Genomic DNA, 13,770 nt, shown 5'->3' on the forward strand with positions numbered 1-13,770 from the left:
ATGAAGTGTAAACACTTTATATTAAATTAGCCAGGTGTTTAACACACACACACACACACACACACACACACACACACACAACATCATCCCGATCCAATATTTTAAAAATCCTGGCTGGCTTTCAAGCCTGCTGGTGCGCTTGCGAGCGGAGGTACGGCGGCCACGTGCCTCTGCCTCTTTGTAAGGGGCAGGCTTGGCCTTTTTTTTTTTTTTTTTTTTAAATGAATACAAACAATCTGCAAATTAGTCCACATCGGAACAGGCAGCCAGGAGGAGGCAGCCAGAAATCCTATTGCCTTGATCTGTTGTTTTTTGTTTTGTTTTTTCCCCCCGTGTCTTTACACTGGACTCCAACGGAGAGCAACAATGTACATCTATGTATCCACAGAGCAATCGCTAACTCGGCCCTAAAGTTACTAAAGATGTGAAGAGGCGAATCGGTGAAAAATGAAGAAACAGAAAGAACGGGGGGAAAAGTGGGCAACATCTGGGCCTCAGCTTACAGATTTTTTTATTTTTTTAAATCCTCACCCGAGGATATGTTTCCCATGGATGTTTAGAGAGAGTGGAAGAGACGGGGGAAAGAAAGAGAAATATCGATGTGAGAGAGACACATCGATGGGTTGCCTCCTGCATGCGCCCTGACCAGGGCCCGGGCCTGGGAGGAGCCTGCCACTGAGGTACGTGCCCTTGACCGGAATCGAACCCGGGACCCTTCGGTCCACCGGCCGATGCTCTATCCACTGAGCCACACCGGCCGGGGCTCAGCTTACAGAATAACACGGGTCCACACAAGTTGATGAGATCGTCCACATAAAAAAGAAAAAAATCAGACCGTCATCTACCCCCAATGGCTCCCGCCGGGCGGTGTGGCTTTCGGGGGGCACGACCCCTGGTGTGGGCCCGGGGCACCCTGGGCGTGGCCTCAGGCGGCAGGGGCGATGGCGGCATTCCTCTGCGCGTAAACCGTTGTCCACAATGCACGACAAAGCAAACCAAGCGAGCAGCCCAGGAGCTGTGCTGGCGAAATGTACGGCGACAGTTTAGGAACGGCGGACGCCCCGTGGCGTGGCCGGCTGGGCCACATTTTGAAGGGCCCCAGTCACAGCTGTTTGTCTGCCTACTTTTTTTTAAAAAAAAAATTGGTTTTAGGGTGTGTCGGGGTTTAATATTTTGAGATGCTTGCATTCACGTTCTGAGAATATTTTGATTGATTTCAGAGAGCAGAGGAGAGGGAGAGAGAGAGAGATGAGAGACATCCGTGATGAGAGAGAACGCCCCACACTGGGGATGGAGCCTGCACCCGGGCATGGGCCTTGACCGAGAATCCAACTATGACTTCTTGGTTCATAGGTCGATGCTCAGCCACTGAGCCACACCAGCTGGGGGGGGGAGGGGGAACAGACACTTTTATGTTTTATGTTATGTTTCTCCTTCTTCCACGCGTGTTCTCTGCACGGGGGCAGGAAGCATGGTTCTTTTCATCCTGGAGTTCCCAGGGCTGGACCCAAACCTGGCCAGTGGCCGCCGGTATATTAGTTCGGTGACTCACGCCACGTGCTCCCCGCTGGCTCCTCTGGGGTTGGGACACCGGGTCTTCCTTTCCTTCGTCTCCCGGTGGCTCCCGGAGGATCTGAGAGAGCCGCAGTCAGGGATGATGGGAGCCTGGCTCCCTCCTGATGCAACCTTTCTGGGGGAAGCCACGCCTTTGCACTCTGTAGCAAACGTACATGCAAGGGAAGGGGTGCGTGCGTTGCAGACGGACTGCGTGCAAGGGAAGGTGTGCGTGCGTATGTAGATGATGCTGCGCGCACGGGAAGGCGTGCGTGTGTATGTAGATGATGCTGAGTGCACGGGAAGGCGTGCGTGTGTATGTAGATGATGCTGCGCGCACGGGAAGGCGTGCGTGTGTATGTAGATGATGCTGCGCGCACGGGAAGGGGTGCGTGTGTATGTAGATGATGCTGAGCGCACGGGAAGGGGTGCGTGTGTATGTAGATGATGCTGAGCGCACGGGAAGGGGTGCGTGTGTATGTAGATGATGCTGCGCGCACGGGAAGGGGTGCGTGTGTATGTAGATGATGCTGCGCGCACGGGAAGGCGTGCGTGTGCATGTAGATGATGCTGAGCGCACGGGAAGGGGTGCGTGTGTATGTAGATGATGCTGCGCGCACGGGAAGGGGTGCGTGTGTATGTAGATGATGCTGCGCGCACGGGAAGGCGTGCGTGTGTATGTAGATGATGCTGAGTGCACGGGAAGGCGTGCGTGTGTATGTAGATGATGCTGCGCGCACGGGAAGGCGTGCGTGCGCTGCAGATGGACTGTGCGCACGGGAAGGGGTGCGTGCGTATGCAGGTGTGCGTTGCCGTTTTCGCCTTGGCTGCCAGGAACCCAGGGCGACCGCATTCCAGGAACCGGCCTGCTCGTCCCGGGTGCTTATCTCACCGACTCCGCCACTGGGGCCCCGTGTCCCCCGTCTCCTGCCCCCTTTTTTTTTTTTTTAAATAAATGAAAATGTGCCTCGTCCTCTCCCTGACATTAGACACCGTGTAAACACCCCAAGCAAGTCAGACCTCCGGCATGAGCCCCTCTGTCGGTGTTGGTGGTGAGTGGTTAGGAGATAAATGACGAGGACGAGAAGAGGAATGTGAAAAGCGATTCTCCGCTCGCCTCCCGAGGATGGAAAAAAGGGCGACACGCAGGGGAGCCACGGGATGAGGAGTAAAATAAACCGTGGCCCTCCGGCTCCCTCCTCGGCTGCTCTTCCCCGAGAAGAGGCAAAAAAACAAAATAATCATTTGACCTAAGACCAAGCCCCACCGGCTGAGCAAAACAAAACAAAACAAGACCAAAAAACCAAAATTTTTTAATATTTATTTTTTTTTTTTGCTTTGGAAGAGACAAACACTTCCTAATGGAAATGCCTCTCTCTCTTCTGAGGGCTGGAAAGCACAAAATGGATGTTTGCTATCATTAGCAGGAAAGGGGCCTGCCATTTAGGGGGGGCATTCATTGACTGCTCCCCGAGCTCAGAGCTCGGCCTGCAAGGCCTGATTTCATCACCGCGACTCGGAGACACGAGGCCCGACCTTTTCCCACATGGAGGCCTGGGGTGGGGGCCCAGAGCGTGGCTGCCCCGAGCCACCAGGCCGGCACTGCCATCTGCTCCCGGGTCCCTGCTCGGAGCCGGAGGGTCCAGGGCCCCTACCTGGGCCATAGGTTCCCAGAGCAATTGCCATACCCTCCCCCCCACCCCCAGACTGCACAGAAGGGGGTCGGCATGACTGAACAGACTGGGGGGGGAGGGGTGCTGGGGAGGAAAGAGGCTGGGGCTTGCCGGGGACACCGACCCCCTTAGGGGGGTCTCTCAGGACCAGCGAGCCGTGGGTTGGGCTCGATAAAAACCTGGGGGCTTTAGGCAGAGCTGAACCCCACTTCAAAATAGTTCTGAGCTGTTTTTCCTGGAAAGGTCCGGATTCACACCGAGTGAGAGGGCATAGCGTGAGGGCCACCCCAAGCATGCTGCTTAATAACAATGACTTTAAAAAACACACACCCCCCAAAAAAAAATAAAAAAAAATAAAAAATAAAACAACCCCAAACCCCACAAAGATCTCTCCTTTGGATGAGTTTCTGCAGACTCGGTATTTGTTCATTGAACCCGGGAATGCCTCTGCCCGGGAGACACGCGGAGCCTGGGGGGGAATCGCAGAAACAAATGCCCCGCACAGGCCAGGGTAGCAGGAGCGATGGACACACAGATAGCGATCGGAGGGAAAGGCTCCCCGACCGAAAAGAGACCCATCGGGTCAAGGATACTTCCGGCCGCGAGGACCACGGCACGGGGAGGTGTTTGCAGGGCGCAGCGCCGGAGGAGGAGGGACCCCCCACCCCCACTCGGGAGCCTGGGGGGTCGCGTTGGGACTTTCCATTACTTGCCCCAGAAAGTTATCAATTGCATCTTTTAATTTATCGGCCACTTCAACTGCTTCGAAAAACAACCTCCGTGCATTTTTTTTTTTTTTAACTTGAAGATTGGAATCAAACAAGGAGAACGCGTTGAAAAATATCCGGGGCTTCTGTGAGCGCGTACGGGTCCATGGCGAAAGTTGTTTAGAAAGGGCTAATTATTCCTCTTTTTTTCTTTTTTCTTTTTCTTCTCCTTCTTCTCCCCTTTCTGTCCGGGCACAAGGGAATTTTAAACCATCTCCAATCCCTCCATTAAATTAAAAAAATAAGCAAAACAAACCTCCCTTGTGCGAGGCGCCATGGGTGTTGTGCGCCTCCTTACCTTGCGTCACAAAAGGAGAGAGGGTGGTAAAGAAAGCTCGCTGGTCAGTTATTTTCATGCTCTTAAAAAAAAAAAAAAACACAGAAAAAGTGTAGCCATTCTGCTTGGCCAGACCGAGAAAAAAAAAACAAAAAAACAAAAACCATTTGTTTAAACAAACTTCACTCACACAAAACCACTTCCTCCCCAGACCCCGTGAATTCGAAAACGCGTCGCACGTTTTAATGGGATTAAAAAGAAAACAAAACACGCAACAGCACAAAAAAAAACACACATTTCCACGAATTAAAAGCAGGACGAGGGGACCGAACAAATGGACACGTCACCCCCTTTCTCTCTCGTGGATCTCCGTTCCGGTGGCGCTCAGGTGCCAAGATCGGCGACAGCACTTCCTTCTCGCCCCGGCGGCGAGGAGATGTCATGGCTCCCGAAGGTCTGAGTCCGACCAGAAAGCTCATGAATATTCTGATTTTTTATTTTTATTTTTTTATGTTCATTTTGGAGCCGAGGCTTAGGAAATCACGATCATTGATGACCAGACACACATATATTCCCCCCTACCACACGCCCCGGGGGCCCCGTCACGGCGGCTCCCGGGAAACAAAGTAGCGAAAAGTGCGGAGTTTGCCTTTTCCAAGTTACTCCATCACGCAAGCGCGCGTCTCTCCGATTCTGAAGACCGAATCTTTCGAGACCTTTTTTTTTTTCCTCTTTCCCCATAAAACTGCCTCGGCACACGGGGATCGCCCCTTTCCCATAAACTCCTCTGCTGGATTGCGTTTTAATGAAAGTGAAGGGAAAGGACACCGAAGCGTGCCCTTCACTTCCTACGCGCCACGGGAAAGAAATGAGTGCGCTAAAAAGAAAAAAAAAAAAGAAAGAAAAGAAAAGAAAAAGGACGCTTGAAAATGCGGGTTTGCATTGACGGGGTGCATGGAAATGAGGAGGGTGTCAGTGCCTGCGTGGCGGCGGCGGCGGTGGCGGCCGCGACACGCGTGGCTCCCCCTGTGGATGGCGGTCGCGCCCCAGCCGCTCCGTGGCGCGCGCGGGTGGAACAGTTGGGGAATGAGTCACGGGGGTGAGCTCAGCTCGGAACAATAGGCTCAGTCCGATGGGGGAACGCACGCCCTTCTTCCATGTTACATTCTTCTTCCATGTTACATTGTGTCTTTTGCATAAACACACACACACACACACACATTCCCGTCTTTTATTTTTACTTTCATTTTTACATCGCGGACGGCCCGCCCGCAAGCACTTTCGCGGCAGACGCGGGGGACCTCGGCGGGTTATTTATTGATCGCGTGGGCCGCCACCACGGCGCCGCCGGGCTCGGAGGCTGGGGCGCATTCCTCCCCCTGAAAACTTTAGGACAACTGTTGGGTTGTGCGCTTTTTTTTCTTCTTTTTTCCCTTCCCCCAACTTTGTTTGCGCAGGACTCCCAGGACCCGTCAAAAACAGACGAGAGTTTCTCGAACAGTTGAGAATGCAGAACTTTTCCACCGTGAAACGGATTACCGACATTCCGGAAACCCAAGCCCTCCACGTCCCGTCCCCAGGGAGGCCGCGTGGCTGCTGGCGCCGTGGGATCGCCCCCTCCCCCGCTCGCCCCCGGCCCTTCCCCCATCCCCCGCCCCCGCCCCCCGCCCCCGCCCCCCGCCCCCCGCCCCCCGCCTCCCGCCCCCGCCAGGGCTGAAACCGTGTTTCCGCAGCGAAACTTGCACCACCGAGTGGTTTCCGTGCCACGATCGCCATGATCGGGCGACACAAGGGGAACCACGGATGCGTTTTATTTTTTCTTGGGGGGGGCGGCGATCGGGATGGAGGCATTCGAAGGGAGACGTAGAAAAAAACAAGGGCTCATGTTTTTCCAAAAAAACACACCCAGACCGCCACACCGGGGCCTGGGCCGCTCCCTTTTCCGTCCACTCCAAGCACGTGGCGTCCAGAGACCACGTGACGTGGCGGCGGGGCGGGGCCACGCGGGGGTGGTCACGTGGCCGGCCCTCCCCACCACGGAGCCCAGCGCGGGCGCGCGCACGCCCGGCCCCGCCCCCCCGGCCCCCGGGCCCGGCCCCGCCCCCCCCCCCCCCCCTCGGCCCCCGGCCCGGCCCCGCCCCGCCAGCCTGGCCGGCGCTGGTGCTGGCGGCGCTGGCTGGGAGCGGCGGCCGCGTGGCAGTCCCGGGAGGGGAGCCGCTGTGCGAGTGGAACGCAGACGCATACATCCGGACCGCTTCCAACCTCGGGCTTGGGGTCTGGACCGAGCACTTGAATAAGTACATGTTACGTGGCTCACGGTGCTTTGCGGCCAACTTTTCCAAAAAAAAAAAAAAAAAAAGACCTTCACCGAGAGATGGAAAACGCGGAGAGAACTTTCGGGACACGTAGCCCGCGAAGTCGGCGCAGCCACACCGGGGAGCGCCCTCGGCACGTAGCCGCCACGCTAATGCACAAAGCACCCGTCCTGCCGTCAGAGCCCCGGCGCGGGCCAGCGGGGCGACCTGGCGGCGAGTCCCACGGGTTTCCATCCCCCACTCCCGTCCCGTCCCCACCACCGTTTTTTTTTTCTTCTTCTTTTCTTTTCTTTCTCGTCCTTCTATCACAGTTGCATTTCAAACTCCTAAAATTTAATTTGCGGAGTTTCAAAAGGTCAGGGAGGAAAAAAATATAAAAAAAAGAAGGGCCACGGGAAGCGTGATCTTGTCCGAATGTGATTTTTTTAAGAAATCGCAACCTGGGATGGATCGCGGGATATTAAAAAAAATAAAAAATAAAATAGGGCCATTCACAGGGCTATCGCGGACTTGGGGGGAAAAAGCACATTACGGTCGAGGAATAGCAATACTTTTGTGTTCTTTGAAGAGAGAAGTCCAAAGAAGACAAAAGATCCCATAGGTAGGGTTCAGATAGAAAAAAAGAAAATCGCCTACTTTTAAAGGACCCCTCTCGGGAAAAGTCAACAATAAATTTTTATTTTATTTTATTTTTTACTTTTAAAAAAAAGTGACGGAGAATTCAAACGAACGATTCCCCCCCCCCCCAGAACCCCCAACGCGAATCTTGATTTTTTTTTTTTTCCCCCGGCGGCCGCAATGGAATGGATTAGGGCTGGGCTTCAGAAAGCGCCCCCCAATCGGGTCCCCTCTTTGTGTCCTCATAGGCAAGCTATGCGGGCAGCTCGGACCAAAACTAATGGGGTTGTTTTTCAGCAACCGACATCTCCTCCCTCCTCCCGACCTCCTCGCCAGGAAAACATGGCGATTCTGCAGATTTTTCTGGCGGCGTGTCACTCATAATTGTCCTCCCCGAAAAAAGAAAAAAAAAAAAAAAAGTGGAGCTGCCCCACGGCTATTTTAAAAAAGTTGTACGTCCCTCCTCTTAAAAATACAGAAAGTCCCTCCGAGTAGGATTCTAACGACGAAGGAAGGGTAGGAGACACAGAAATAGAAAAAGAAAAAAGAAAAAAAAAGTCACCGTTTGGCAAACACGGCGGTCAAAGGGCGTTAAAATTAGTAGGTAAAAAGGATAACGGGGGGACCGTGGGAACGGGATGGTCTCCAGCATCTACCCCCCAAAAGATGCTTCCTCGTGACAAAGGGGGAAAAGAGCAACGTGGATGGAGAAAATAAAAGGCAGAGGCCACCTTCAACCCAGCAGTTCCAAGTTGCGCTCAAAATGAACGCAATTGCGAACCCTGTCACGCGTCTCCGGGGGGGACCCGCTGGGGAAGCAACAGAGGCCCTTCTGTGAGTTACAAAACCGTAGAACCTGGATTTCATCGGGAGAAAAAAAGCACAAACGCGTCCTGACGGATGTTCTCCAAGGGCCACGCTGGTTGGAGCGTGGCTCCCCTCTGCCAAAAGGTTGCAGGTTCAAATCCCCGGGAGGGCATATGCCTCGGTTTAGGGTTCGATCCCCAGTTGGGGCAGATACAGGAGGCAACCGATCGATGTTTCTCTCTCTTTCTCTGTCTCTCTCTCTCTCTCCCCTCCTCTCTCTCTCTAAAATCAATAAACAGACCTAGCCGGTTTGGCTCAGTAGATGTAGAGGGTCAGCCTGCAAACCGAAGGGTCCTGGGTTCGGTTCTGGTCAAGGGTTCGATACTGGTCAAGGGGCACGTGCCCTGGTTTGCGGGCTCCATCCCCAGTAGGAGGCATGTAGGAGGCAGCTGGTGGAAGATGCTCATCACTGATGTTTCTCTCTCTCTCCCTCACTCTCCCTTTCCCTCTGATTTCTAGACTCGATGATACTATGTTGCTTCCCCAATTAAAGCTGGCTCCCAAAGTCTGTAGGAGCTGAGAGGTTTGTCAAGAACCAGTTCCCACGGCCCAGGCATGCGTGGCCTGCACAGTAATACACCCATAATGGGCCCACACCAAGCGGATGAGGAAAAGTGCCCTCGGGCGTTGCTGATCTGAAAGCGAGGCACAAGGGGACCTTTCTAGAACACGGTGTCATGACACGAGGTAGGGATCGCTGCATCCATTTTGAAAATGGTTCTGACCACTGTTTGGGGTTTCACTGTGGATAAATGTGTTCCATTCAGTGGAATGATTCCAGCAACCGTCATATTATGAGAGAGATGGAGAGAGAGAGAAGGAGGGAAGGGGAGAGACAGACCGAGAGAAACATCGATACGAGAGAGAGACAAATCCTTTGGTTGCCTCCTGCCTGCGCCCCGACCAGGGCCAGGGAGGGACCCTGCAACCCAGGTAGGTGCCCTTGACCGGAATGGAACCTGGGACCCTTCGGTCCACAGGCCGGCGCTCTATCCACTGAGCCAGACCGGCCAGGGCTCGCTCACACCCAATTCGAACCATCTTGCAAATCTGTCTTCAAAATACAGCAAAGAGGAAGCCGGGACTCACCACCTACCGAGGAGCTGAGAGATACACAGCCCTCCCCGGCTCACTGCCGTTCAGTCTATTAAACGGAAAGGGAGGCATAAAAATGATAAAAACCAGCCCCCGAGAGCACAGGGAGCATGGGAGAGCTCCCGTCCCCCGGCGCACGGCTTCCCACCAGGCCCCCGGGCTATCGCCGCATTATGCGCAATACAGCAATTTACGCGCGCTGATGTCCCCGCGTCGGCCGGCACTGATTAAATTATATTCACTAGAGTAAGAAGCAAAGAAGTACATAATCTACGCGGCAGAGATGTGCAGCGCGATAGTGTACGGAAACAGGTGCCCGGGCCTCAGCCAGCCCGAGGGCGCTCCTGTACTTCCTTGGTTCGTTTTTTTTTTTTTTCATCTGACGAATTTGTATTCATCTGACGAATTTGTATTGAGCATCCGGGAGAGATGCTGAGAGAGGCGAGGCTCTGTCCTCACGAAGTTTACAATCTAGTAAGTATCTGGGATACGCAGGGCCCCAATTTCTACCAGAATTGCAAATCTGTGCCTAGATTTTTAAATATATGTATATACTAGAGGCCCATTGCACGAAGATTCGTGCAAGAATAGGCCTTCCTTCCCCTGGCTTCTCTCCCAGCCGCCCCAGAGCCTGCAAGTCCTCGCTTCTGGCTGCCCGGGAGCCTGCAAGTCCTCGCTCCTGGCCGGAGTGCCACTCTTGTAGCTCCCTCCACCCCTCCTCCCCATCATAGCAGGCATTGCGCCCCGCCTGCCGCTCCATGCTTGCATATGCAAATTAACCCGCCATATTTGTTGGGTTAATTTGCATATTCACTCCTGATTGGCTGATGGGTGTCACGGAGGCACAGTCAATTTGCATATTTCTCTTTTATTAGTGTAGATATTTATATTGATTTCAGAGAGAGGGGGAGAGAAACATCAATGATGAGAGAGAATCATCGATCGGCTGCCTCCCGCACGCCCCCTAATGGGGATGGAGCCCGCAACCCGGGCAGGTGCCCCGACCGGGAATCGACCCGTGACCTCCTGGTTCCTAGGTCGATGCTCAACCCACTGAGCCACACTGGCCAGACCGGTGCCTGGACTTCTGTACTCAGTGCTATCTATGGAGTCTGAGGGAGGTTCTGATTTATTTTTGAGTGGAGCTGGCGGCCGTGACGGGACGGCGAGCAGTCAAACACGTCACAAAGCCGTGCCCACGTCCAAGGCACGCGGCTTCGCCTGCACGAAAGACACAACCGCAGGCGAGGCCAACAGAACTCCGACTCCTGAATCTGCCAGCGCTTTCTGCCTGCAGCGGAAATGAGTTCTGACACCCGTACCACCTCACGTTTAGGCGCCAGCATCCGATAACCGCACCGCCGTACATTTAATCAATGGGTTTCAGAACGTGACATGTTTTAGGGGGTGACTCATTTTTTAAAAATTATTATTTTTTTTAACGAGGGAAAAGCCTTAGACGTCTTGATACAGTGTAATTCACAAGGTGGCAAACACCAGACCCTGATCAGAAAGCACAGCTACACCCCAATGACGTCTCCTTGTTCTGATCGTTCTACCAAACCCACGCGTCTCTAGCCCCTCTGGAGGGCGAGGCTTTCCAAACTGGAAACGCTCACTGTCACGGGCTCTGCCTCGGGGGTACACACGCCACAGAAAATGTTCTCCACCATCTGAGTGTCAAGGTTTCAGTGCAAATAAAAGCATACATTTGGGCCTGGCCGGCGTGGCTCAGGGGTTGAGCGTCGACTTATGAACCAGGAGGTCACGGTTCGATTCCCGATCAGGGCACATTCCCGGGGTTGTGGGCTCGATCCCCAGTAGGAGGGCGTGCAGGAGGCAGCCAGTCCATGATTCTCTCTCATCATGGATGTTTCTCTCCCTCCCCCTCTCCCTTCCTCACTGAAATCAATAAAAACATATATATTTTTTAAAAAAAAGCACGCACACACACAAAATAGACCTCAAGGATGCTGATGGTTGAGGACGGAGGGAGACGCCTGCATGGCCAGCTGGGAGCTGAATGCGGCTCCTGTTTGCCGAGCTGCTGGATGGAGCGGCCACCGGGCCTCGCCTACGTTTATGAGCCTCCTGAAAGGCAGCCTCGGCCTCGGAACCCCACCATTCTCTGGGCCTTTCTACCCCCGTTAAAGGGCTGCGACTGTCCTTGTACCCTGGGCGGACTGGTGTTATTTCGAGAGCCGAGCCTGCAGTTCATTTCAAGGGGGCGGAGGGGTGGGGGGCGGTGACGGGGCACGAGGTTGGAAGTCTTTTTTTCTATTGAGAAAGGAAAATTAAATCTAAGTGGAAATAATGTTTTCCTGAAAATGTTCTCCCATTTCAGCGTTTCCCCGGAGCACTCTGATCTCGCTGCATCACAGGGCTGTGCTAGATGAGAAAGAATGAAGACAAAATGAATTTAAATAAAATTGAAACTGACCAGGCGGGCTTTAGGCTGCCGACCTGATAAAACAGCAAAGCGGGGAGGGGATGAAAAAAAAAAAAAAGAAAGAAAGAAAAGAAAAAAGAAAAAACACAGATGCACTAAAAAGGAGAAATACAAATGAACTCCAGGAAAATTGTAATCGTAAATGAGAGTTTCCATTTGGTTTCAAATTGTCTAAAATCCAGCCAGAAAAAGCCTTTGAGTGTCCAGGAGTCAGGGATGGACACAATGACCTGTCTCGGTTGTTTTGCTATCGCGACAGAGGATAGCTTGCTTCCTCCACAATGCTTAGGTCGTTAGGAGCATTCCGTTAGTACTTGCTAATCATCAAAATGAAGAAAGACCTCCAGAAAAACGCGTGCCGTCACTCCGCTGGTCTCATCGATCGCGTTGGTAACTTTCTAAAATCTGCACCCCCCTTGTCGAACCCTAAATGCGACAGGAAAAAATGAAACGCCCAGGTCTTTATGGCCCTTACCAACATCAACACAGATCGGAGGAGGAAAGCGTTTTTGCCGGCTAATCGTGGGTGTAGGCCTGGACTGCGGAGCGGCCGCGAGCCCGAGGGGGCGGTTCCCATTTCGGTTCTTCTGGATTTCACCCCTTGGTCCCACGGCCCCTATTTCAAGTGCTCCCACGTCCCATGTGGCGAGTGGCTACCGTGTCGTCCAGGCCGGATGCAGAAGACTTCCGTGCGCACGGAAAGCTCTATCGGATGGACAGCCCCGGGCTAGTAGATGAAAGAACAGAGCTGGGGCCGAGACCGGTTTGGCTCAGTGGATAGAGCGTCGGCCTGCGGACTCAAGGGTCCCAGGTTCGATTCCGGTCAAGGGCATGTACCTTGGTTGCGGGCACGTCCTCAGTGGGAGGTGTGCAGGGGGCAGCTGATGGATGTTTCTCTCTCATCGATGTTTCTAACTCTCTATCCCTCTTCCTTCCTCTCTGTAAAAAATCAATAAAATATTAAAAAAAAAAAAAGAACAGAGCTGGGAGCTTTGGGTGTTGACCCATTTATTTTAAAAGATGTACACAAAATGGCCCAGCCGGGGTGGCTCAGTGGTCGAGCATCAACCTGTGGACCAGGAGGTCACGGTTCGATTCCCGGTCAGGGCACATGCCCGGGTTTCACGCTTGATCCCCAGTAGGGGGGGCGTGCAGGAGGCAGCCGATGGATCATTCGCTCTCATCATGGATGTTCCATCTTCTCTCTCCCTCTCCCTTCCTCTCTGAAATCAATAAAATTATATTTAAAAAAAATATAAAGGGCAAATGGAGATTTCCTGACTAGCTCTTAAAAAAAAAAAAAAAAAAGACGTACGCACAATAGTCTACCTGAATTTTGTGGTTACGTTGCGATAGCTTTCCACTTGCATACAACTGTTTTCCCTAATGCACAACCCAAATATATATATATATATATATATATATATATATATATATATATACATATATATATATATATATACACACACATACATACATACAGTATATACTCTCTCCCCAGCGTCACCTCTAGTTTAGTTTCAACGGTAAAACCCCCCTCTTCCCCATCAACAGAACCTCTCACCCAAAACATGAACAAGGATGCCTCCCGTCCACAGAGGATGGTGTTCTAGTTGCGAGCCGAAGGGCAAGTCATGATGTTGAGAGAGAAAGACCTCGAGCAACATGTCAACACTAGGACACACAGCAGGTGTGAAGCAGTCAAACGCATAGCAGGCGTCCCCCGTGACGGGCCACCACCGCGCGTCTGTTTACTGAGCGTCCGCCTTCCCTGCCCAACTGTCAGCGGCCGGCGAGGGCGGCTCGCAAGTGTTCCGCTGGCTGCCGGACACCCACGGCCAGCCCGGCCCCGGGGACCCAACAGATGCTCGGATGTTTGTGGCGTGATCGAATGCCGCGTAAGAGGAGTGGTATTCTGTGTGAAGAACAGCAAAGCGTCCTCCGGGGGCCCGGATCCAGTTCTTCTCAATGCGGACAGCCCGGCACCCTTTTGGGCCGGACGCAGGCTGGGAAGAACTCGGCGGACGGCTCCAGGCGAGCAGGCGTGCCCCTCAAGTTCAAGGTCTCCCATACTCAGCAGGGGTGTAGCCCCCACGCCTTCCTTCAGGCTTGGGCTCTGCTCCACGGGGGAGGAAAGCAAGGCCTAGGGGAATGG

At 53.3% G+C, this 13,770-nt stretch overlaps 1 protein-coding gene across 1 annotated transcript in view; it reads right to left on the minus strand.

The window, feature by feature from the left end:
• IGF1R (insulin like growth factor 1 receptor) overlaps nucleotides 1–13,770 on the minus strand; it is a 123,832-nt gene that overhangs the window by 28,529 nt on the left and 81,533 nt on the right. The window lies entirely within an intron of this gene.

This window comes from Eptesicus fuscus, chromosome 25, assembly GCF_027574615.1.
Source record: "Eptesicus fuscus isolate TK198812 chromosome 25, DD_ASM_mEF_20220401, whole genome shotgun sequence".
NCBI classification, from domain to species: Eukaryota; Metazoa; Chordata; class Mammalia; order Chiroptera; family Vespertilionidae; genus Eptesicus; species Eptesicus fuscus.